This window comes from Zingiber officinale, chromosome 9A (genome assembly GCF_018446385.1).
Source record: "Zingiber officinale cultivar Zhangliang chromosome 9A, Zo_v1.1, whole genome shotgun sequence".
NCBI classification, from domain to species: Eukaryota; Viridiplantae; Streptophyta; class Magnoliopsida; order Zingiberales; family Zingiberaceae; genus Zingiber; species Zingiber officinale.
In genome coordinates, this window is record NC_056002.1 from 27,362,419 (window position 1) to 27,386,028 (window position 23,610).

Genomic DNA, 23,610 nt, shown 5'->3' on the forward strand with positions numbered 1-23,610 from the left:
CTATCCAGATCGTATTTGACCGCGATCCGTTGTGAAGGGGATAAAATTTTATCCCCCTCTAAGCGCCTAGAACCCTTCTAGGTGCCCTGACCAAGGTTATATATACAACATTGGTCCAGAAGCTTGAAATCAACAAACATCCTTACAAACAACACTTGTACACACTTTAGTTTTCATTTAGCTTCTCATTTTTTTTGCTTCATTGTTGTAAAGAGGCTTCTCCACCTGAAGGAGATCCTTAGTGTACACATTAACTTCCTTGGATTAACAACCTCCCTAGTTGTAATCAAGTAAATCTGCGACTCTCATCTTTTTGGTTTATTTCTAATTTTATTTATGCAAGTGTTCTTTTAAGTCCGAGAAAGGTTCGTTTTTGTTTTAATTGTGCAGGGCTATTCAACTCCTCTTCTAGCCAGTGAACGGGTCCCAACAAGTGGTATTAGAGTCAGGATGCTTCAGGAGGACTAACGACCAATCGAAGCAAAGATAATGGCTGGTCCAAGCATCTACCCACCAAAATTCGAGAGAGAGTTCGCTAGCTGGAAAAAGAGAATGCAGGTATTCTTCAAAACCAACTTTGAATTACTTTTAATAATGAAGTTCAATTTTGTAGCAGCTGAAGGTAAGGAAGAATACCAGTGGACGAAAAAGGAGCAGACCGACTACGTGAAAAAGGCAAAGCAGAGTTTCATCTGCTGAGCGACCTTCCACCGCAAGAAGTCAACTGGATCGGTACCTACAACTCAGCAAAGGAGCTTTGGAAGAAGTTCCTTGAGCTACACAAAGGGATGTCCGAAGCCAAGCTCGCGAGACAGGACTTACTTCGAAACCAGCTCACCAACCTGCGATTTGAAGAAGATGAAATGATTGCACACCTTCACTCAAGGATTAAGGAGCTCATCACCCGACTTTCGAATCTCAGAGAAACGGTAAGCAACTGAGATTCGCTAAGGTATGCTCTTAATGCATTCCCTAGGAATATGAAATGGGCATCACTAGTAGATGTCTTCTATATCTCTAAGGACTTAGAATCTATTATCTTAGAAGAATTATTTTCGACATTTGAAGTGCATGAATCGAGATGTGTAGGTACGAAGGAGCCGAAGCACAACATTGCTCTCAAGGTAACAAGAGACGAACATGAGTCGGAATCTTCTCTCGACGACAAGGAAATGGTGATGATGGTGTTAGAGTGCAAACTAAAAGTCTAGCTTTTTGTAAACATTTATTTTTGAAATAAAGAATCACATTGGTCAAATGTCTACATTTATATGCTAAGTGTAGTTGTTCAATTAATTTATATTGTAGATAACATGGTGTGTGGTGTCACATACAGAAGATCATGTTATCAATTCCTTATAAATTATAAACAGAACCTCATGACTAAGATGGAAAAGAACAAACCATTGGAATAGTCGTAGTGTAATTTGGTATTAGTTTATCTTAACTATAAAATTACACTAGTATACTCTGAGTGTATTGAGCAGGACTATTTAAGGTAAGTTCTTTTTATACTGACTGCATAAAAGAACAAGATTTTTGTTATTATAGAAGTGTGTGCTCTTAATCATGATATAATAACAAACACATATACTCAATATTCATTTCTTTAATTTATCAAAGGGTGCGATTTAGTTCGATAAATCAATAGGCCTGATAAGTTGGGAAATTGTATTATTTATATGGTTGTTGTTGATTATAGAATGAAACCGTGTCCTAGTAATCTAGGTTGATGATGTCCCTAAGAGGAGCCCATAAGGATTGTCATGTAAACCCTGCAGGTGGACTTAGTCCGACATGACGATGAGGTTGGTACTACTCTTGGAGCTAGATATTAATTAAGTGAGTTGTCAGTAACTCATTTAATTAGTGGACATTCTATATTCTAAACACAGGTAGATTAACACACTCATGATAAGAAGGAGCCCATATAGTCATATGGGATTGGTGCGATAGTTTAATAATAACTCTTTAGTGGAATGAGATATTATTGATGAACTCGAGTTGGGTGTTTGGGGCAAACAAGGGAAGCTCAAGTTCATCGGGAGACCAAAACCAATTCCTCCTCTCAGTCCCTGTCGTAGCCTCTTAATTATAAAGTATTATACCCACCCATACCCACCTTCTTACCCACCTTAAGGTGGTCAGCCAAGCTTAGCTTGGAGCCCAAGCTAGGGTCGGCCAAACCAAGGTTAGATGGGTCAAGTAGGTGGCCGACCCTAGCTTGAACCCAAGCTTAGGTGGTCGGCCACAATAAATTAAAATAATTTTATTTTTCAAATCTTTCCTTATGTGGAAGGCATGGTTTTAAAAAAGAGTTTAAAATTTAAATCTTTCCTTTTATAGTTTTCTACAAAAGATTAAGAGAAAGGTTTGATATCTTTCCTTATTTGTAGTTAAGAGGAAGATTTTAATTTTACAGAAAACTTTCCTTTTTTGTAACTATCCTCATGATTTTAAAAGAGAGTTTTAAAATTAAATCTTTCCTTTTATAGCTTTCTACAAAAGATTAAGAGAAAGATTTGATATCTTTCCTTATTTGTAGTTAAAATGAAGATTTTAATTTTAGAGAAAACTTTCCTTTTTGTAAATCATCCATATGTTTTAATAGAGAGATTTTAATTTATAAAAGTTTCCTTTTATAACCAACCATGAAAGGAATTTTTAAAGAGAAATTTTTATTTTAAAATTTTCCGGAAACAAATTAGGAAGTTTTAATTTTGTGTTTAAAACTTTCCTTATTTGGAAGAGTTGTAGGGGCCGACCACATTAATAAATAAAAGGAATTTTTAATTAAAATTTCATTTTCATTGGCAAGGAAATTAAGGAAGTTTTAATTAAAACTTTCCTTATTTGTCAAGACCAAGGAATATAAAAGAGAGGGTAGAGGTGTCTCACCTCATAACAATCTATCTTCTATTATTCCTCTCTTCCTTGTGGTGGCCGACCCTCTCTTCTTCCTCTTCCCCTATTCTTCTTCTTAAGTGGTCGGCAACATCATCTTCTTGGAGAGATCTTGGTGGCCGGATTTTGCTTGGAGAAGAAGGAGAGATAGGAGGCTTTGTTTCTTAGCATCCCTTGGAGCTTGGTTGGTGGCAAAAGTTCTTCATCTCTAGAAGACTCTTGGTGGCCGAAACTTGCTTGAAGAAGAAGGAAGCTTGGGTGGATTCTCGTCTCAGTAGATCGTCGCCCACACGACGCCCGAGATAAGAAGAGGAATACGATAGAAGATCGTGAGGTCTATAAGCTATAAAAGGTATAACTAGTTATTAGTTTCCATATCATAACTAGTTCATCCTTTTATTTACATCTTGAAATACCAAACACAAGAGGCTAATGAATCTAGGTTATCGAATTTATGTTTTCAATTTTGTGTTTCTTTTGTTTTTCGAACTTGTGATTCGATTGCTCTTTTTGGTTAAATCTAGGGTTACTATAAGGAAATTAAATATTGAATTTCATCTAGGAAGTGGTGGATGCTCCCATACCCAAGAAGGCCTAGTGCCTCTCCATATTTAACCTGGAAGCCGATCTCTGAAATTAATATTTAATTGAATTTCTAACATGGGTGGATTTGGATCAATAATGTTAACCATCGTTTATGATCCAAGTCTTAACCACTAAGAATAGGTAAGTTGAATTTGGAATCAATAATGTTAAGTTCTGTTTGCGATTCCAAATTTAATTTCCAAATAAAACAATAGGTTGTTAGGAATGGTTCAGGACTTGTACAAAATTTTTGTACAGGGGAACCAGTATGATATTCCGAGTAGTAACCAACAGATGGTAAGACGTTTTAAAAAATTATGTAAATCAAGAAAAACTAATCATCCGTAGGGTAGAAAGAAAAAGACGATCAGATGCTACCACTGCAACGAAGAAAGGCACGTCAAAGACAAATGCCCCAAGCTAAGGAACAAGGATAAGGACAAAGGAAAGAAGTCTATCCAAACGAACAAGTACAAGATACTAAAGGCGACGTGGGACGATATGTCATCCGAATCGAAAGTCGAGGCTTTCTCTGGACTTGCATTAATGACAAGTCATCAAGAAGATGAACACGAAGCAAGCTCGTCCGAAATGAGCATTGAGAGCATTGATGAAGGGGGAGATACATCGGCAGAAAGCAGCAGTTCAGGAGGAGCTACGGATAACGAAGTCGACAAGGTAAGGCAAGTACGATCTCTCCCACCTGACAAGTTATTCAAGTTTGTGAAATTATTAACCAAAGATTGTTGTAAACTTGAAAAAGAAATTAAAAATTAAAAATTAAAAATTAATTCTAGCAAAATCTTGTCCATTAAAATAATTTGACAAGATTAAATTGGAAAATGATATTTTGCAAAAAGAAATTAGTAACTTGAAAAATAATGCATGCTCACATAACACAAAGTTTTAGAAAATTCAATAACCTAAATTAGTATTTTAGATATCACAAAGTACAAATTAGAATATTTCAAAGAAACATGTCCCTAAGAAATTTTGGATTAATCCAGTTGGTTGGAACCTATATTGGGTTCCAAAGTCTTGTTTAACTTGAACTTTAATTTGACTTAGCGCTTTCAGCAAGAAAATTCAATGTTTAATTTCCTTATGCGGCTTTATCTAGAAGTGGTTGATGATCCAATAACCAAGAAGGCCTAGTGCCTCGCCACAGCCTAGAAGCCAAATATTGAAATAAAATATATAATTGACTAACTGATAGAGTATTTAAATTGAAAATGCTTTAAACAATTATTCAATTTTTTTTTGGAAAATTCTAAACCTTTTCTACGCAAATTTGTTTAACTTAAAAAAAGGTACTTAGTAAATTTTTCTTTAGAAATTTTTTAAAAAGTTTTTTTAATATCATATTTACTTTACCAAAATTTCTATAAAAAATTCTTAAAAATTTGTTTAACTGAGAAAATTTTTCATTTTTTTACTTAGAAAATGTTTCTAGAATTATTGCATTTGCATTTTTAGAGCTATCAAAATTGTTCTCAATATTTCCAAAATCATAGTTTACTTAGAAATTTTTTTAATTGAAAATTTTTTCATTTTTTTTTATCTTAGAATTTTTTTTTCTGCTTAAAATTTTCTTAGAAACTTTTCTGCAACATTTAAAGCTTCTAAAACTACTGAGAAATATTTTAAATTTTCAAAACTTGATAATATTTTTTTAAAATCAGGATTACCCTTAGATTTTTTTGTTACCCCATTTTTTTTGTGATCAAAGGAGGAGAATAAATAGATTAAGTCTAGGGGGAGGTAGCTTAATATTAAATTGTCTATTTTTTGTGCTTTGTTGTAAAATTTATTTTTGCTTTAAATTTATTTGTTTACCCTAGCTTAACTTGGGTTGCTCACATTAAAAAGGGGAAGATTGTTGGAACCCCAAAATTGTTTTGATAAGATCAAACAAGTTAAGTTAGGTCCTGTTGGTTTTTGATCCCTATGTCTAAGTATGCAAGAGTTTAGGAGCACAGGAAGTCGAGTGGAAGACGCGGTTAGTGAGAAGGATGACACGGGAGAGAGCCGACGGGCTCGGTGCGTCTGAGGGATGAGGTGTCGCGGAAGAGTACACCGGTGGATGAGAAGAACGTACGTGATATTCGAGGGACGAGAAGCCGGAGTGGAAGTCTGCTCAAGGAGAAGGCTTAAATCGGGTTCGGGTGAGCCTTATTTCGGTTGGACGAAATCACCCAAGAGAGCGGAGCCAGAGCCAGAGAGGAAGACCCGAACTGAGGCGAGCAACACCGAAGCAAAGGACTCGAGCCCATTCCGAGAGCTCGGACCAGTCCGGGCGCTCGGAGTGATTTCGGACGCCTGGAACGTGATTCTATCAAGATCGCGTTTGACCGTGATACGTTGCGAAGGGGATAAACTTTTATCCCCCTCCAGGCGCTTGGAACCCTTCCAGGTGCCCCAACCAAGGCTATATATACAGCCTTGGTCCAGAAGCTTGAGATCAACAAGCATCTTTGCAAACAACAATTGTACACACTTTAGTTTTCATTTAGCTTCTCATTTTCTGTGCTTCATTGCTGTAAAGAGATTTCTCCGCCTGAAGGAGATTTTTAGTGTGCGCATTAACTTCCTTGGATTAACAACCTCCTCGGTTGTAACCAAGTAAATCTGTGAGCCTTGTCTTTTTGGTTTATTTCTAATTTTATTTATGCAAGTGTTCTTTTAAGTAAGAGAAATGTTCATTTTTGTTTTAATTGTGCAGGGCTAGCTATTTAACCCCCCTTCTAGCTGGCCAACGGATCCCAACAATAAGACCATGATGGAAGTAAAGAAAATAGTAGAAGAAATGGGAATTGAAGCTACATTCAAAGAAAAACGCATTATCCGAAGAAAAAAAACAATTTGATGAAAGTAGTAGTGAAGATGTGATGCAATAAATTGAATAATATTTTAGAGTTAATTATTTTATCTTATTAATGGATCAAGCTATTTCTTCACAAAAACTTGATTCAAACAATTTCAAAAGTATGAAGAAACATTTGGATTTTTGTTCAATCCAGAGAGATTAAAGTTTGTTAATGATGATAGCCTAGTGAATCTTGTAAAAATCTTGAAGAAACATTGAGATATAATGTCAAGTCAGAAATTGATGGAGATGATCTATATATGAAGTTATCAATCTTGAAACAGTATTTATCGGTGGAAGCAAAAAGTGGTGTAGATGTTTTGAATTATCTAAAAAATATGGATGATTGTTATCCAAATACTTATATTGCCTATAGAATTTTAGTGACCATACCAGTTATAATGACATCTATAGAAAGGAACATTTCCAATTTGAAGTTGATTAAAATATATCTTCGATCAACCATATCACAAGAAAGATTAAATGGATTGACGATGTTATCTATTAGAAAGGAAATAGTTGAACATCTTGATTATACAAGCTTAATTGATATTTTTGCAGCTAAAACAACAAGACGTGTTGTATTCAGATGATTATTGGTAGTATTTATCTTTTATTTGATTATATTTTGTAATATTAAATGTTATTTAACTCTATATTTTACTTTATATATTGTAGACTCACTAAAACATAACAGTAATATGCATTGGACTTCTATAGCTAAAACAGAAGCAAGACGTATTGTATTAAATGATTACTGGTAACATTTAATTTATTATATTTTAAAATATTCATATCATTTAACTCTTTATTTTATTGTATGTTTGTAGGCTCGCTAAAATAATTTGATCGTACGTTGAAAGGAAGATCATATTTTAAAGTGTAGATGATTTTTTTTAAGTTAAAATAGTAGTAAGATGTTGTAAGGGGGCCCTTTTTATTGAAGCTTGACTTAGATCATCAAGATCTTAGGTATGCCACTGTTCACATAAGTGATCAAACTCTTTATCGATAATTCAGAATATATGTTTTGAAAAATTCTACCATAAGAAAAATAAATTATAACACTGTAATGGCACCGTAATTCAGAATTTTATGGGTCAGACACAATCAATATTAAAAATATATAAGGTGTTTTTATATGCATCCCAGGTGGAAGATTATACGAAATTAAGATAACTAGCCAACAAGAATAATTTCTTCCTGATTTGTCAAATGGAGCAAATCCATCAGCACGGAGACCTAACCTAATATTTTGAGTCTCTTTCGCAAATTCCAGATATATTCTATCAAAATTTTTGCATGCCTCTACATCTAATGGATGATACATTAGCCTCTCTTTTGTTTGATGATTTACATGCTAAGTCACATATTTAACAGTTGCCTTTGATGAATAGAACCTTTGTAACTTAGAAGTTTAAGGCAAATAAAATAACTGATTGTATTATTTATGACATTGTTGACTCCTTCTGGTGCTCTTGTACCAAGCTTGATTACAAAATTTAATTATAAACATCTGCATCTTCATTATCTCCCTAATATAGCATACAACCATCTCTACAAATATCAATTCTTTCCATCAGAAGACCTAATTCTTTCACAAGTTATTTCATATTATAAAAATCATAGGTCATATGTGATTATGTGACAATGTCTCTCCAATAACTTGAACAAAATCATAAAACAATCTTCAAACATATTATGCTCTGCCTTAACATTCAACAATTTTGTGGTGAGAGATAATTTAGTGTAACTGTCACAACCAGCTCACACTAGTTCATCTGTAGTACTCAATACTTCTTAAAATTAGAGATATACTTCATTATTCGCATTTTCATCAACACTTGGTACTTCTACCTCCTTCAATAATGATGCATAAGTAGTAAACATTTGTTCAACTATTTGAGGATAACTATAACTTACATCACTTGGTTTGGGAATGAAAGTTTGACCAGCTGCATTAATTACCATCCTTTGATATGAATTTAATTGATCATAATAACTCTGAGCCCTACTACTTGAGACTTGTATGTTTTGTTCATAATCCTTATCAAATATGAGCAGTTCACCATTGTAGGTCTCAGTAGGTCGGCTAGAGGGGGGGGGTGAAAATCCCTACAAGTAATGTTAGAAAATTTTCTTGCTATTGAACTTAGCAAGGACAAACACACATTAGTTAAGTAAAAATAATAAAAACATTAATTAAGGAAGAGGCAACGATTTTCTTAGTTTGCAATCGGGGATGTTGCTAATCCAAGGTAGTAAAAAACTCCACTAAAATGATCTCCTTCCAAGCAGGTGGAGTAGCCTCTTTACAAACGTTGAAAGCGTAGAATTACAAAAACAGAAATAACAAAATGAAAGTACTGAGTGTGTTACAACTTTGAGGACCAAGGCACTATTTATATCCCACTGGTCGAAGTTAGCCGTTGGCTGACATGACACCTCCCCGAGCGCTTAGACGCAGTCCGAGTGCCTGAATTGGGTCGAACTGATTCACTCTATAATGATTTCTTTTTCAGAGGTTATCGCTTCCCAGGCGCTTGGACTAGGTTCGAGCGCTTGGAGTTTGTTGACATGGACTCTAGTGTTGATCCTCGCTGCAATGGCTTATTGATCTGGCCAAGACTGCTCTGAGCGCTTGGACCTAGTCTGGGTTCCTGAGTTCTGGGCTCCTAGACTTGGTTCAAGTGCCTGGACTTGGTCAACTTATAGGTTGACTGATTTCTGTCTACTCACTTGGGTGAAACTCCAGCCATCTAGAGTGGAATTCACCCTAACCTAACTTTAGCGTTCTCCTCGAGCAATCTTCCTCCTCGGCTTCTCGTTCCTCAGAAGTGCCACGTGCGCCCTTTTCATCGGTCAGTGTATTCTTTCATAGCTTCTTATTCCTTGGATGCACCGAGCTCACTGACTCGCTTCCTGTGACATTCTTCTCGCTCACTGCATCTTTTGTTTGATTTCTGTGCTCCTAAATCCCTGCACACTTAGACACAAGGGTTAAAACCGTAGATCACATCAAAATTCACCCGAGATACTTATAATCTTTCCCCTTTTTATGTTCATCAACCCAAGTTAAGTTAATGTTAAAACAAACAATAAAACAATTTTAATAATTGCATTTGCAATTATTACAAAATATTGCAATCAATTAAAGAAAAAAATATTAAATATACTTCCCCTTAACTTAATCCCTAATTTTTCCTCCTTTAATCACATCAAAAACTTATTAGAGAAGATACAAAAAAAAAGTTAGAAAAATATTAGAGCTTTATTTAGGGGTTTTAAATAAAATTTTAAGTTATATATATTTTTACCAAATTTAATTTTCAATAAGAATAATTTTTATCAATTAATCCTCAATTTTTTTGGAAAAAAATAATTTAAAAATTGTTTTAATGTCTAAAAAATCCTGAAAATTTTTGTAAGTAACAATCATAGAAATTCAAAACATGATAAAAATCTTCATGCACAGAATATTTTTATTTTAACTGTAATAAATATTTTTGTACATAACTAATCATTTACAAATTTTAAATAAAAAATAAAATTTTTTATCTAAAAATATTGTTGATTTTTCTTAATATTCAAAGTATAACGGTCTTCATCTGAAAAATTAGGTTTTTTAAAATATATCTCCAAAAAGTTTGAAATATTAAAATTACATTTTTTTAATAAAAAATTTATAAAAAATTATATGTGCCAAAAATCTCAAAATTTTTTATTCTAATAGAAAACATAATTCATTATCATAGAAAAAAACTTCAACACAAAGCATAAATAGTAGATATATGAAATAAGTAATTTTACCAAACATGTTAATAATTAAAGCAAATTTAATTTAAGCTGCATATAAAAATAATCTAACAGATTAAGCATGATTTACGAACCTAAATAAATTCTTACCTACTGGATTTATCAAATATTTTCTTAGAATATAATTTATAGCTACTTTTATAATTTGACCCCTATGATTCCTAATATTCCAATTTAACGCTCCATTATTTTTAAAATTTGAAATTAGTGAAAAATTCGAGTATGCATCATTCTTTTTTAGTAATTCTATTTGCTCTTTTAGTTTTACATTTCCATTTTTCTATCAAAATTTTCTACTAAGGAGACAAGGCTTTTCTTTGACTCTAAATATTTTGTCCTAGTTTTACAAAGTGATCTACTTAGCATTTTTATAGCTTCATATAATTGATCGGAGATTAGAAATCATTCCTCACTTACCATGTCAGACTCGTAGGTAGATGCTCCCCTTTCACCGTTGCTTGCTTTCGAATTGGCTTCATCATCTTCTTCTTGGTGGCTAGCTATTAGTGCTAGTCTGACATACTCTTCGAGCTCGAACCCTTTTGATGACGACTCGTCCCACATAGCTTTTGATTATTATGTTTGGATTTTCTAGATCCTTTGTCTTTTTCCCTTTCTTTACTTTTTAATTTTGGGCAATTGTCCTTGATATGTCCTTCTTGTCAATTGTAGCACTTTACCATCATTTTTCTTCAAAGAAGTTTTGTTGCATGTTTCTTGTTAAAGTTGTTAAATTTAAAAAACTTTGAAAATTTTCTTACCATAAAAACTTTTTCATCTTCGTCGAGGGATGTGTTGGATTTCGGTTCATCTTTTTTGCCTTTGAGTGCTAAGTTCTGACTTGGCTCCTTTTCCCTTAGACCTGCGCATCTTGCCTCATGTAATTCAATGGTGGAAAATAAGCTCTCTAAATTACTTACCTCAAGATCTTTGGAGATGTAGTAGGAGTCCACTATAGACACTCATTCTGGTGTTCTCGGGAATGCATTTAACGCATACCTTAGTGAGTCCTGATTCATTATCTTTTCTCCAAGGTTCGTTAGTCCAGTAATCAACTCCTTGATCCTTGTTGTTGATGAGCTAACGTTTCTTCCTTTTCCATTTAGAGGTTGTTGAGTTGGTTCCGAAGAAGATTTCTCTTGGCTAGCTTTTCTTTCGATGTTCCTTCATGTAGCTTTAGAATTTTTTTTCAAAGTTCTTTCGCTGAGTTGTAGACATCCATTCAGTTGACTTCTTGAGGTGGTAGCACACTCAGAAGGTGAAACTTGGCCTTACCATTTGCTATGAACTCAGTTTGATGCTTTTTGTTCCACAAATGCTCTTCTTTTTCATCTATGTTCTCATCTCTAGGCACTTCAAAACCATATTTTATAGTTAGTAAAATATTAAAATCAGTTTTAAAGTATACCTCAATCTTTCACTTTCATAGTGTGAACTTTTCCTCAAACTTTGGTGGGTAGATGCTAGATCCGGCCATCTCCTTATTTTAGTTGGTAGTTAGTCCTTTTAAAGCTTACCTTATTATGATACCACTTGTAGGCCCCAGTAAGCCAGCTAGAGGGGGGGAGGGGGGGGGGGGGGGGGGAATAGCCTTGCAAGTAAAGGTTAGAAATTTTTCTTGCTATTGAACTTAGCAAAAACAAACACACGTTAGTTAAGAAAAAGTAATAAAAACATTAATTAAGGAAGAGGCAAAGATTTACTTGATTTACAACCGAAGAAGTTTCTAATCCAAGGCAGTAAAAGCTCCACTAAAACGATCTACTTCCAAGCAGGCATAGTAGTTTCTTTATAAATATTGTGTTGGTGCAGTTGACACCAATGATCAAACTTAATTTTGATAAATGACAAATGGATTAAAGTTAGGTGTGTTGTGATCTAACTTTTCTACCAAGTGTGTAGGACTTGACTAGTCTGACACCAGGCTGAAATCCAGCTAGGTCTGGAGGATTTGATAGCCGGTGTAGAAGTCTAGATAGGTCAAGAAGTGACCCAATATTTGGCAAAAAGTCTGGCTCAGTCTGCGGGACTTGACAGTTGGTTGAAGTCCAGCTAGGTTGGCGGACCTGACAGCTGCAAGAAGACCTGGTAGACCATAAGGGATTTAAGAGATTCTGCATGGTAAGAAAGGTAAGTCACTGGAGGAGAGTGTTCCAATAAGAATGAGTCTCAATTAGGGACTTTAGGCGTAGGTCCAGTTTATGTCTATTTTGGATCCTAGATCCTGGTCTTGGCAAACATGATCTAAGTCATAAATTGATCATATTTTTAATATGCTAACTCTATTTTGTAGGGTATTTTTTGTTGCTTGGACTAATGTATTTTGCAAGGAGTTAAAACTGTAAAAAGGCTGAAAAAGGGCTTTGGACTCCTAGGTCAGGGGCATCGAAGGGGTACTCGGGTGGTACCGCAGGCACCCGAGTGGTCCAGGCACCCAGAGTTGCTTCGGGCGCCCGAAGTTGCTAAATGTCATCTTCGAGCTGCATTGTCACGTGTTGGTTGGCCGACCCATGTCAACAGTCCAGGTGCCCGAATATGAATAAACTTCTTAGATGAAGTTTTGACTAGAGCACACCACATCTAGGGATGATAATTTTCCCCACGAATTCAAGGCCCCAGGGGAAAACCAGAAATGGGGACAAGGATTCTCAATGTATTCAAGGATGGGAGAGGGTTCAGGAATTTTTTTGGGGATGGTGGTGGTTATGGGGATATTATACCTATCCCTGAACCCGCCCTAATAATAATAATATTATTATTATTATTAATATAATAATATTATTTTTTAAAAATATTAATAATAGTGTCATTAAATAATATTGATAATAATATTAATATTAATTTTTTAAAAACTATTAATAATAAAATTATTATTAATATTAGTATTAATATTATCATTAATACTAATAGTAAAATAATAATAGTATAAAATTAATTTTAGGGATGGGAGCGGAGATGGTTATCTAACACCCACCCTTCTTACTACTACTCTCTAAGGGCGACCGTTACCTAACCACTACTCTACTTACTAGTGTCACTTATGCTATTATTAGCAACACTTAGATTTATCACGACCCTAGAGGAATTCCTACCGAAAAATTTCGGCAGAGTCTCCCCTGTACCGGTGACCAAATCAACAATACAAACAATCTATACTCAGTCACAGGCGGCTGGAACATATATTTTCACAACCACGCAGTAATAATACACACTATAACTAAAAGAAAGCTATTCTAGCAATAGTAACCAAACATAACTCCGACAGTAGGACATATCAAGCTACAAATACGAATTAAACTCTATTACAATCTCAACTTCATAATAGCATTTAAGAAGAAAACTAAAAACATAAACTGAAACTCTAAACAGGTAGGTCCTGAAAAATTGCTAGCAAACTTTGGATCTCTCCATAGTCCAGTCATCACACACCTTCATCACCACCACCTTGTCGCCTTCCTTTCATACTTTAGCTTTTCCTTTATCTGCAGTAGGAGGAAAAATAGATCTATAAGCGAAACGCTTAGTAAGTACTATACTATCTCACAAAAACTCGAAGTGCATAAAAATGCAAACGATACTGAAACTGAAATGCTAAAAGAAATCTACTCATACTCATCTAATAGCAAAGTACTCAAATAAACTGCATACTCATGATATACAAGAATAAAGCTGAATACTGGAAATGATACTAAACATGCTCACTAAACTGATAAGAAAGTAATGAAACAAATGCTGTATGCTTAGAAATAAAGAAACTAAACTTCTGTTGATTCTAAACATAGGTGTTACCTGTTTCATCTACTTATAGCTTTATTCTTGAAATTAATCTTTTAATTTCTTTTACTTTTACTTTTCTTTCTTCTTCTTTTTCTTTCTTCTTCTTTTCTTTGGGCTTAGGCTTAGTACCATCTTATGTGCGCTCCCTAATAGAGACTGCTATATATAGTCCCACAGGGTAAAGACCTCGGTCTTACCAGGGCCGAGACCTCGGAAACGGTCACCTGAATTTGTTTAACGACAACCTCGGAAGTCGGGTACTAGCCTCTTACTTTAATTTACTTGTTATCTCTTTTTAACTAGACCTTGGTCTTTTTCTTACTTATAGCTGCTCATTATAGCAAGGAAAGTCCAACCTAAATGCTATATGCATACATGTATATGCTAAAATCTGTTCATGCACATCTTAAAGCAAAGGAAAACAAAAATCAGCATGCTACTATATGCTAAAATCTGTTCATATGAATACTAAAAATCTGCACATGTGAATAACAAAAATCTGCACACATGAATCATTAAAAATCTGCGAATGAAATAGAATTAAAAACTAATACTGTTCATGCTATTCTAATACTGACTACTTTTAAATAAAGGCTGCCCTTCTAACTAAATAAGGGTTGTTCTTGCCCTTTGAGTTGCAAAGAAAATACTAAACCAATCTAACTAATTAAAGGGCTGTTCTTGCCTTTTTAAGTAGCAAAGAAAATACTAATTGCATGCTTAAATAACAAAGGTTATTCATGTTCAGAAACATGGAAATCCAAGGCTAAGATACTAAACTTAAAACTAATCATGTGCATGGAATTAGCAAAGATGAACTAAGCTACAATGAAAAATTCTGCATACAAAGAGATCCAACTACACTAAAATTCTGCGCATGATATTCTAATAGCAAAAAAACTAAATTTCCAATGCTACTAAACAAGACTGATCATGTTTATTAATAGCAAGAAAGCTAACATTATGTTCCTGGATCTAAGGCTGTTCGTGCCCACTACTTAGCACAAAAGAAGGGTCTAACAGGAATGCTGATTATAGGGCTGTTCTTGCCCAATGCAAAGCACAAAAAGGCCTATACAAACTTATCCACAGCTTAAGTTATTATAGAGTAAAGGAAACCTTTTAGCATGCTTTAAACCAAACTGAAACCAAGCAATTATACTTATCCAACAAACACTCCTAGCTGTTCATTTCTGTTTACTTGGCCATAAAGGATTTAAAACTGGCTATCTAAAGGAGTGAACCGAAGCTGTACCAATTCTAATACATAGTAAACCTCAGAGGCTGTTCTTATTCCAAAATCTGTAAATTCCAGCAGATTCCAAAATATGAAGACACGGCAAAACAAGGAAACGAAATCTGTAAATTCCAGCAGATTCTAAGCAACCAACCACATGCTAAACAAGCAAACTAACCCTATTTCTCTTCTTTGAAATACACGGCAGCACATCAAAAAAACCCCCAATCTCATAGCATGCTTCGGATTCAAGAAACTCAGGAAACAAGGAAACGAAACCGAAAGATCGGAGGAACTCCTACCACAGGTGAGTAGTACTTACCCTTGATTGCTTGGACTTACAACCGAAGGAGAGGAAAAAGGCTTTTAGGATTCGAGCGAAGCTTCTCGGCAACTCCTTTGTGCTTCCGAGCTCCTTCCGTCGGGATGACCATGCACGGTGAAGCTTGAAGATTGGCCGGACGAGTCCTTTCGCCGGCACCGGAGAGCAACCTTAGCGCTGTCGCCTGGTGTGTTTTCCGCCCGCACAGCTGCCGCACGCGAAGGAGAGGGGAACGAGATTCGGGTTCGGGAAAAGAAAACCTAAACCTTTTCTTATATCTAGGGTTTTCCTAAATAACTAAACTTTAACTCTTTTTCTCTCCATTCTTAGTTAACAAAGCCTGTGTAGCTCCGCTGGTTGGGTTGTGTCCGGTTGGGTCAGTCCGACCCGAGGTCGTGGGTTTGAGCTTCGGTTTTGACAAATTTTTTTACCAACTTTCTTTCGTTTTGTAAAAATATCAAACGACCTCCAAAAATTGCGTAAAAATACACTAAAAATTTCTAAAAATCTCTAGAATATTTTAAAAGTATATCTAAATATTTTTATGGACTTTTAAAACTTGAAATAGGGAAAATTCGGTCGTTACAATCCCCTATACCTTATAAAAAGTTCGTCCTCGAACTTAGAATAGTTCTGGATACTTCTGTCTCATACTGTCCTCCCGCTCCCAAGTGACTTCCTCGTACTTCTGGTTCTGTCAGATGACCTTCACTAGTGGTATTTCTTTATTTCTTAGTCTCTTAACTGCTCTGTCCACTATCTGTGTAGGTCTGCTCTCATAACTAAGATCCTCTTGGATCTGCACTGACTGAGGCTGAATCACTTGGCTCGGGTCGTGGAGACACTTCTTTAGCATGGAGACATGAGATACATTGTGTATTGCTGACATGTCTTGTGGTAAGTCCAGTTTGTAAGCTACTTTCCCAATCCTCTCTATGATCAGGTAAGGTCCTACATAGCGAGGACTTAATTTGCCCTTCTTACCAAATCTCATCACTCCCTTCATAGGAGCGACCTTGAGGAAGACTGAATCCCCTACTTGGAATTCCAATGGCTTACGGCGTGTGTCAGCATAACTCTTCTGTCTGCTCTGGGCAGTCTCAATTCTCTGTCTGATTTTCTGGATCGCCTGAGTAGTCTCATCTATCAGCTCTGTCTGAATGCCCAGCTCTACTTCCATTTTTTTTTCTCACCTACTTCTTGCCAGCAAATGGGTAATCTCACTTCCTGCCATACAGTGCCTCATAAGGTTCCCTCTTGATGGTGGCATGATAACTATTGTTGTAGGCAAATTCAGCTAAGCATAGATACTTGCACCAACTTCCCTTGAAATCTAACGCATAAGCTCTGAGCATATCTTCTAAAATCTGATTTACTCGCTCTGTCTGTCCATCAGTCTGAGTATGAAAGCTGTGCTGAACTTGAGTTTGGTGCCTAATTTGTTTTCAGCATGCAGTTATAGTTCTATTCTTGTGAGCGTAAGTAGCTTTACATGTTTAGTAGCTTTACATGTTTAGTATTTCAGTTAGTATGATTCATTTGCTATTTATGAGCATGAGTAGTTTTATATGTTAGCATTCAGTTTTAGCATGTTTTTATTTATATACATGCATATCGAGTTTTTGTGAGTAGATAGCGCTCACTAAGCTTTATGCTTATAGACTGCACTTCCTCCTATTGCAGATAAAGGAAAGGAAAAGATTTAGCAAGGAAAGCGACAAGGTGGTGGTGATGAAGGTGTGTGATGGCTGGACTATGGGGAGATCAAGAGTTTGTTAAGGAATTGTTAAGACTTTTCTGTTTAGAGTTCTTTTAGTTTTCTTTAAATGTTATTATGAGTTAAAATTGTTATTAAGTTTATTCCGCATTTGTAGTTGGGTTCTATTGATGGAGTGATATTGTTGTTTGCTATTGTTAGGGTAGTTTCCTTCTTTTATTTGTGATATTATACTGCGTGATTGTGAAAATATATGTTCCAGCTGCCTGTGGCTGAGTATAGTTTGTTTGTATTGTTGATTTGGTCACCGGTACAGGGAGACTTTGCCGAAATTTTTCGATAGGGATTCCTCGTGGTTTTTAATTATACCGGTTAAGTAGAGTTAGTAGATAAGTAATGGTCACTCTTAGAGAGTAGTAGTAGTAGTAAGAAGGGTGGTCGTTACAGTTGGTATCAGAGCAGTGTTCCATTCTTCAGCATCACACACACATCAACATCATCCTTGTCATCTTCAAATAAGAAAGTATTTAAATTCTTTCTTTATTCTGCCTTCCTTATTATTAATTGTAGTATAGAGTATTTGCTTGTATGTGCTTTAGTAAGATAGAAGTTTTGTTTCTCTTTTATCCATATACCTAAGTTTGGTTAGAAAGGATAGAGAATATATCAAGTCTTTCTTTTTCTCTGCATAATTAGAAGTCAAGAAGAGGACGTCCTCGTACCGTTCATACTGAGGACCGAGTTTAGGAGAACGAAGAGCCCAGAACTCCTGGGCCTATTCTCTCTGAAGTTGTTGCTCAACTTCAGAGACAAGTAGCGAGCAGTAGCAAGTGATTGCCAATCTAATGGCCAATCAGAAGCCAGCTTCTCCCACTCCCCTAACCATTAATGTGGAGACTCCAGTGGTGACTGAAGTCCTATCAGTTGCCCTAGAAGTCGCCACAACACCTAGAAAATAAGAAGCATACCTCATCCAGTGGCTGAAACTGAAACCAGAAAACTGAGCCCTGGGGTGCCCAGGCTTGGTTCAAGACACTTGAGAGCACAATGGAGCTTCTTGACTGACCAGAAGTCGAGAAGGGTAAGTGTGCCTCTTTCTGCCTATCTGGAGGTGCTTGTAGGTGGTGGGAGCGAGTTAAGAGTAAGAGAGCAGTCAACTAGATGAGCTGGGTTGACTTCGAGACAGAGTTTTACGAAGAAGTCTTCCGTCAACGGATCACCAATAAACAGTATGAGGAGCTTATGGAATTCAGACAAGGTGACCTACCAGTAGAAGAAGCGGTTAAAAGATTTAACAGGCTAGCTCACCTTTGCCTAGAGTTAGTAAGTACAGTGAAAGAACGAGTCAAACTGATGCTCCTAATGCTGAGACCAGAAATAACACCTAATGTGAGTAGTGAAACTCACCGACCATAGATTGGTGAAGAGCTGGTCAGCAAGGCATTAGTGAGCACTATCTGAACAGCAATAAGGCACAACAAACGCAACACAAGCCAGTCAAAATAGAAGACAAGACAGTAGGGAAACAGAGATCCCAGTCAAGTAATCAGAACTGGAAGGACAAAGATAATAAGAAAGACCCAAGCAGGAAGATGTTCGGGTAGTCTGTGAGTATCCAAAGGTATTTTTAGAAGGGCTACCTGGACTACCTCCCAACAAAAAAAGTGGAGTTTGAGATTGAATTGGTTCCTGGTACCGGTCCAATTTCAAAAGCTCCGTATCGCATGTCTCCAGCAGAGCTGAAAGAGTTACAAGAACAACTACAGGAGTTACTTGACAAAGGCTTCATTCGCCCTAGTCACTCACCTTGGGGAGCTCCTGTGTTGTTTGTCAAGAAGAAGGATGGATCTATGCGGATGTGCATAGATTATAGGGCTCTGAATCAAGTGATCATCAAGAACAAGTATCCACTGCCCAGAATTGACGACTTATTTGATCAGTTGAGAGGGGCAACAGTGTTCTCCAAGATAGACCTGCGCTCTGGGTACCATCAGTTGCAAGTGAAGGAAAAGGATATACCCAGAACGACTTTCAGGACCAGATACGGACACTACGAGTTCATAGTCATGCCTTTTGGTGTGACTAATGCACCTGCAGTTTTCATGGACCTGATGAACAGAGTGTTCAGAGAATACCTTGACAAATTTGTCATTGTGTTCATCGACGACATTCTAATCTACTCCAGAACCCCAGAGGAGCATGACACGCACTTGAGGATAGTACTGCAGACTCTTCAGCAAAAGCAACTTTACGCTAAGTTCTCAAAGTGCGAGTTCTGGTTAGATCAGGTGGCATTTCTAGGTCACATAATTTCTAAAGAAGGCATCCAAGTGGATCCAGCCAAAATAGAAGCAGTCAACAACTGGAGCAGACCCAAGAATGCTAGGGAGATCAGAAGCTTCCTTGGTTTAGCTGGGTACTACAGGAAATTCGTGGAGGACTTTTCCAGGATAGCCACTCCACTAACAGCCCTCACCAGGAAGAACAAGAAGTTTGAATGGTCAAATAAATGTGAGCAGAGTTTCCAAGAGCTCAAGAAGAGACTGACCAGTGCTCCCATTCTAACAGTTCCAGAGAGTGATAAGAGTTTTGACATCTACAGTGATGCTTCCAAGATGGGCCTAGGAGCTGTACTCATGCAAGAAGGAAAATTTATAGCTTATGCTTCCAGGCAACTCAAAGACTACGAGAAGAACTACCCCACTCATGATCTTGAGCTGGCAGCTGTGGTCTTTGCACTGAAACTCTGGCGACACTACCTATATGGAGTCCAGTGCAGAATCTTCACAGACCATCAGAGTCTTAAGTACTTCTTCACTCAGAAGGACTTAAACATGAGACAGCGTAGGTGGCTAGAGTTGGTCAAAGATTATGACTGTGAAATCCTCTACCATCCAGGCAAAGCTATTAAAGTGTCAGATGCACTAAGCAGAAAATCCAGTGCATCCCTGTTGTCTTTGTCATCATTAGCCCTACCACTGCAGAAGGAGTTGTCAGATTTTGGTATGGAAATTATTTATGGGCAACTCTCTGCATTGACCTTAGAGTCAACCCTGCTTGAGGATATACAGAGAAAGCAAAGTGAAGATCCTGATATCCAAAAGATCAAGCAAGGGATACAAGAAGAAGGAAATTCGGAATTTCGAGTATCAGACAGTGGAATTCTTTATCAGGGGAGTCGCCTTTGTGTTCCCAATGATGAAGAGCTGAGAAAGAAAATTTTAGAGGAAGCTCATAGTACACCCTACTCCATGCATCCTGGTTCTACCAAGATGTATCAAGACGTGAAACAGAGATTCTGGTGGTCTGGACTCAAAAGAGATGTAGCTAAATATGTCAGTACCTGCCTGACATGTCAGAGGGTCAAAGTAGAACACCAGAGACCAGGAGGAGTTCTACAGCCTCTTCCTATACCAGAGTGGAAGTGGGAAGACATATCCATGGACTTCATAACAGGCCTTCCAAGAACTACAAACAGATATGATGCGATATGGGTGATAGTGGACAGATTGACCAAGTCTGCTCATTTTCTAGCCATCAAGGTGTCTCACTCTATAGAGTAGTTGGCACAGCTGTATGTTAAAGAGGTGATCAGACTTCACGGAGTTCCTAAATCTATTGTTTCTGATAGAGATGGGCGCTTCACATCTCACTTTTGGGAGTGTGTTCAGACTACACTAGGCACCAAACTCAAGTTCAGCACAGCCTTCCATCCTCAGACTGATGGATAGACAGAGTGAGTAAATCAGATTCTAGAAGATATGCTCAGAGCTTGTGCACTAGATTTCAAGGGAAGTTGGTGCAAGTACCTGTGCTTAGCTGAATTTTCCTACAACAACAGCTATCAGGCCACCATCAAGATGGCACCTTATGAGGCACTGTATGGCAGGAAGTGCAGATCACCCATTTGCTGGCAAGAAGCAGGTGAGAGAAAAGAAATGGAAGTAGAACTGGGCATTCAGACAGAGCTGATAGATGAAACTACTCAGGCTATTCAGAAGATCAGACAGAGAATTGAGACTGCCCAGAGTAAACAGAAGAGTTATGCTGTCACACGCCGTAGGCCACTTGAATTCCAAGTAGGGGATTCAGTCTTTCTCAAGGTCGCTCCTATGAGGGGAGTGATGAGATTTGGCAAGAAGGACAAATTAAGTCCTCGTTATGTAGGGCCTTACCTGATCACAGAAAGGATTGGGAAAGTAGCTTACAGGCTGGACTTACCACAAGACATGTCAGCAATATATAATGTATTTCATGTCTCTCTGCTAAAGAAGTGTCTCCACGACCCTAGCCAAGTGATTCCGCCTCAGTCAGTGCAGATCCAAGAGGATCTTAGTTATGAGAGCAGACCTACACAGATAGTGGACAGAGTAGTCAAGAGACTAAGAAATAAAGAAGTGCCACTAGTGAAGGTTATCTGGCAGAACCAGAAGCACGAGGAAGTCACTTAGGAGCGGGAGGACAGTATGAGACAGAAGTATCCAGAGTTATTCTAAGTTCGAGGACGAACTTTTTATAAGATATAGGGAATTGTAATGACCAAAATTTTCCTATTTCAAGTTCTAAAAGTCCATAAAAATATTTGGAAATACTTTTAAAATATTCTAGAGATTTTTAGAAATTTTTAGAGTATTTTTACGTAATTTTTGGAGGTTGTTTAGTAGGGTTACAAAAAGAAAGAAGTTTAAAAAAAAAACGTTGAAGGTGAGATTCGAACCCACGACATCGGGTCGGACTGACCCAAGCAAAACCGGCCCAACCAGTTGAGCTACACGGTTTTGTTAACCTTATATGGTGAGAATTAAGTTTATAGCATAGTTAATGATTAGAGAATAAATTGGGAAAAAGTGCGCGGCTGAGGGATTGAAGCCGAGACCCCTTGCTTCGGTTAAAAGCAGGTTAACCAGCTGTGCCGGCGAGTTTTTGTTAATTAAGGAAAGAATGGATTATATTTAAGGTATAGTTAGTAGTCGAATATCCTAGTTATAAAGGGAGTTTTATTTTCTCCCATGACTTATGTAACGCCCCGGCCCGGGCGGGCCCCACCCGGACCGAACCAGGAACGCTACCTGAATTGCCCATCGGGTTGATGACTAGCTCCACAGACCACCGGAGGTCCTTTCAGCATGCTTTGTCCTCACTTGCACGCACCCTGGAAAACTTCCCAGGAGGTCACCCATCCTCAGATTTCTCCAAGCCAAGCACGCTTAACTTTGGAGTTCTTTGAGTTTGGGCTTCCGAAAAGGAAGGTGCACCTTGGTGATATGGATAGTACCATCTAACCTTTTAAGTCATACTTAATCAGAATCTCAGAACCGGGGTATTACAATCACCTCCACTTAAAGACACGACGTCCTCGTTGTGTAATCACAAATCACACCACAAACAAATCCCAGAATCTCCCTCGCTAGGTGGTGCCCTGGGTGCTCCTACCACAGGCGCACTCACGGTCGCAAGGTCGCTCTGATACCATCTGCAACGCCCCGACTCGGGCGGGCCCCACCCGGACCGAACCAGGAACGCTACCTGAATTGCCCATCGGGTTGATGACTAGCTCCACAGACCACCGGAGGTCCTTTCAGCATGCTTTGTCCTCACTTGCACGCACCCTGGAAAACTTCCCAGGAGGTCACCCATCCTCAGATTTCTCCAAGCCAAGCACGCTTAACTTTGGAGTTCTTTGAGTTTGGGCTTCCGAAAAGGAAGGTGCACCTTGGTGATATGGATAGTACCATCTAACCTTTTAAGTCATACTTAATCAGAATCTCAGAACCGGGGTATTACAATCACCCCCACTTAAAGACACAACGTCCACAACGACCTTACTTGAACAGGATCTGTTCTATAGGCTCGTACCACTGTATCCTTGAGTGTTAAGGAGACAGGCAACCCAATCTGGACGATGACGTAAAGATTCGAGATCAGATTGTGATTACGGCTCAGATTCCATGGGATCGGAGGCTGTGGAGGATCGTTCTCAGCGGGTTCACCTGCTGGGGTGGTCTCGAATCTGTCTGACAGACGCGCAAACTACTTTTTATCTGTAACGCCCCGGCTCGGGCGGGCCCCACCCGAACCGAACCGGGAATGCTACCTGAATTGCCCATCGGGTTGATGACTAGCTCCACAGACCACCGGAGCTCCTTTCAGCGTGCTTTGTCCTCACTCGCACGCACCCTGGAAAACTTCCCAGGAGGTCACCCATCCTCAGATTTCTCCAAGCCAAGCACGCTTAACTTTGGAGTTCTTTGAGTTTGAGCTTCCGAAAAGGAAGGTGCACCTTGGTGATATGGATAGTATCATCTAACCTTTAAGCCATACTTAACCAGAATCTTTAGAACCGGGGTATTACAATCACCCCCACTTAAAGACACAACGTCCTCGTT

General features: G+C 37.7%; 1 non-coding gene across 1 annotated transcript; it reads left to right on the forward strand.

Annotated features, from left to right (window-relative positions):
* The first annotated feature begins 23,040 nt into the window (after positions 1-23,040).
* On the forward strand, positions 23,041-23,248 carry LOC122022174. Its single transcript, XR_006122899.1, has one exon. It is a non-coding gene; the product is annotated as a small nucleolar RNA U3 (small nucleolar RNA).
* The last annotated feature ends 362 nt before the right edge of the window (positions 23,249-23,610 follow it).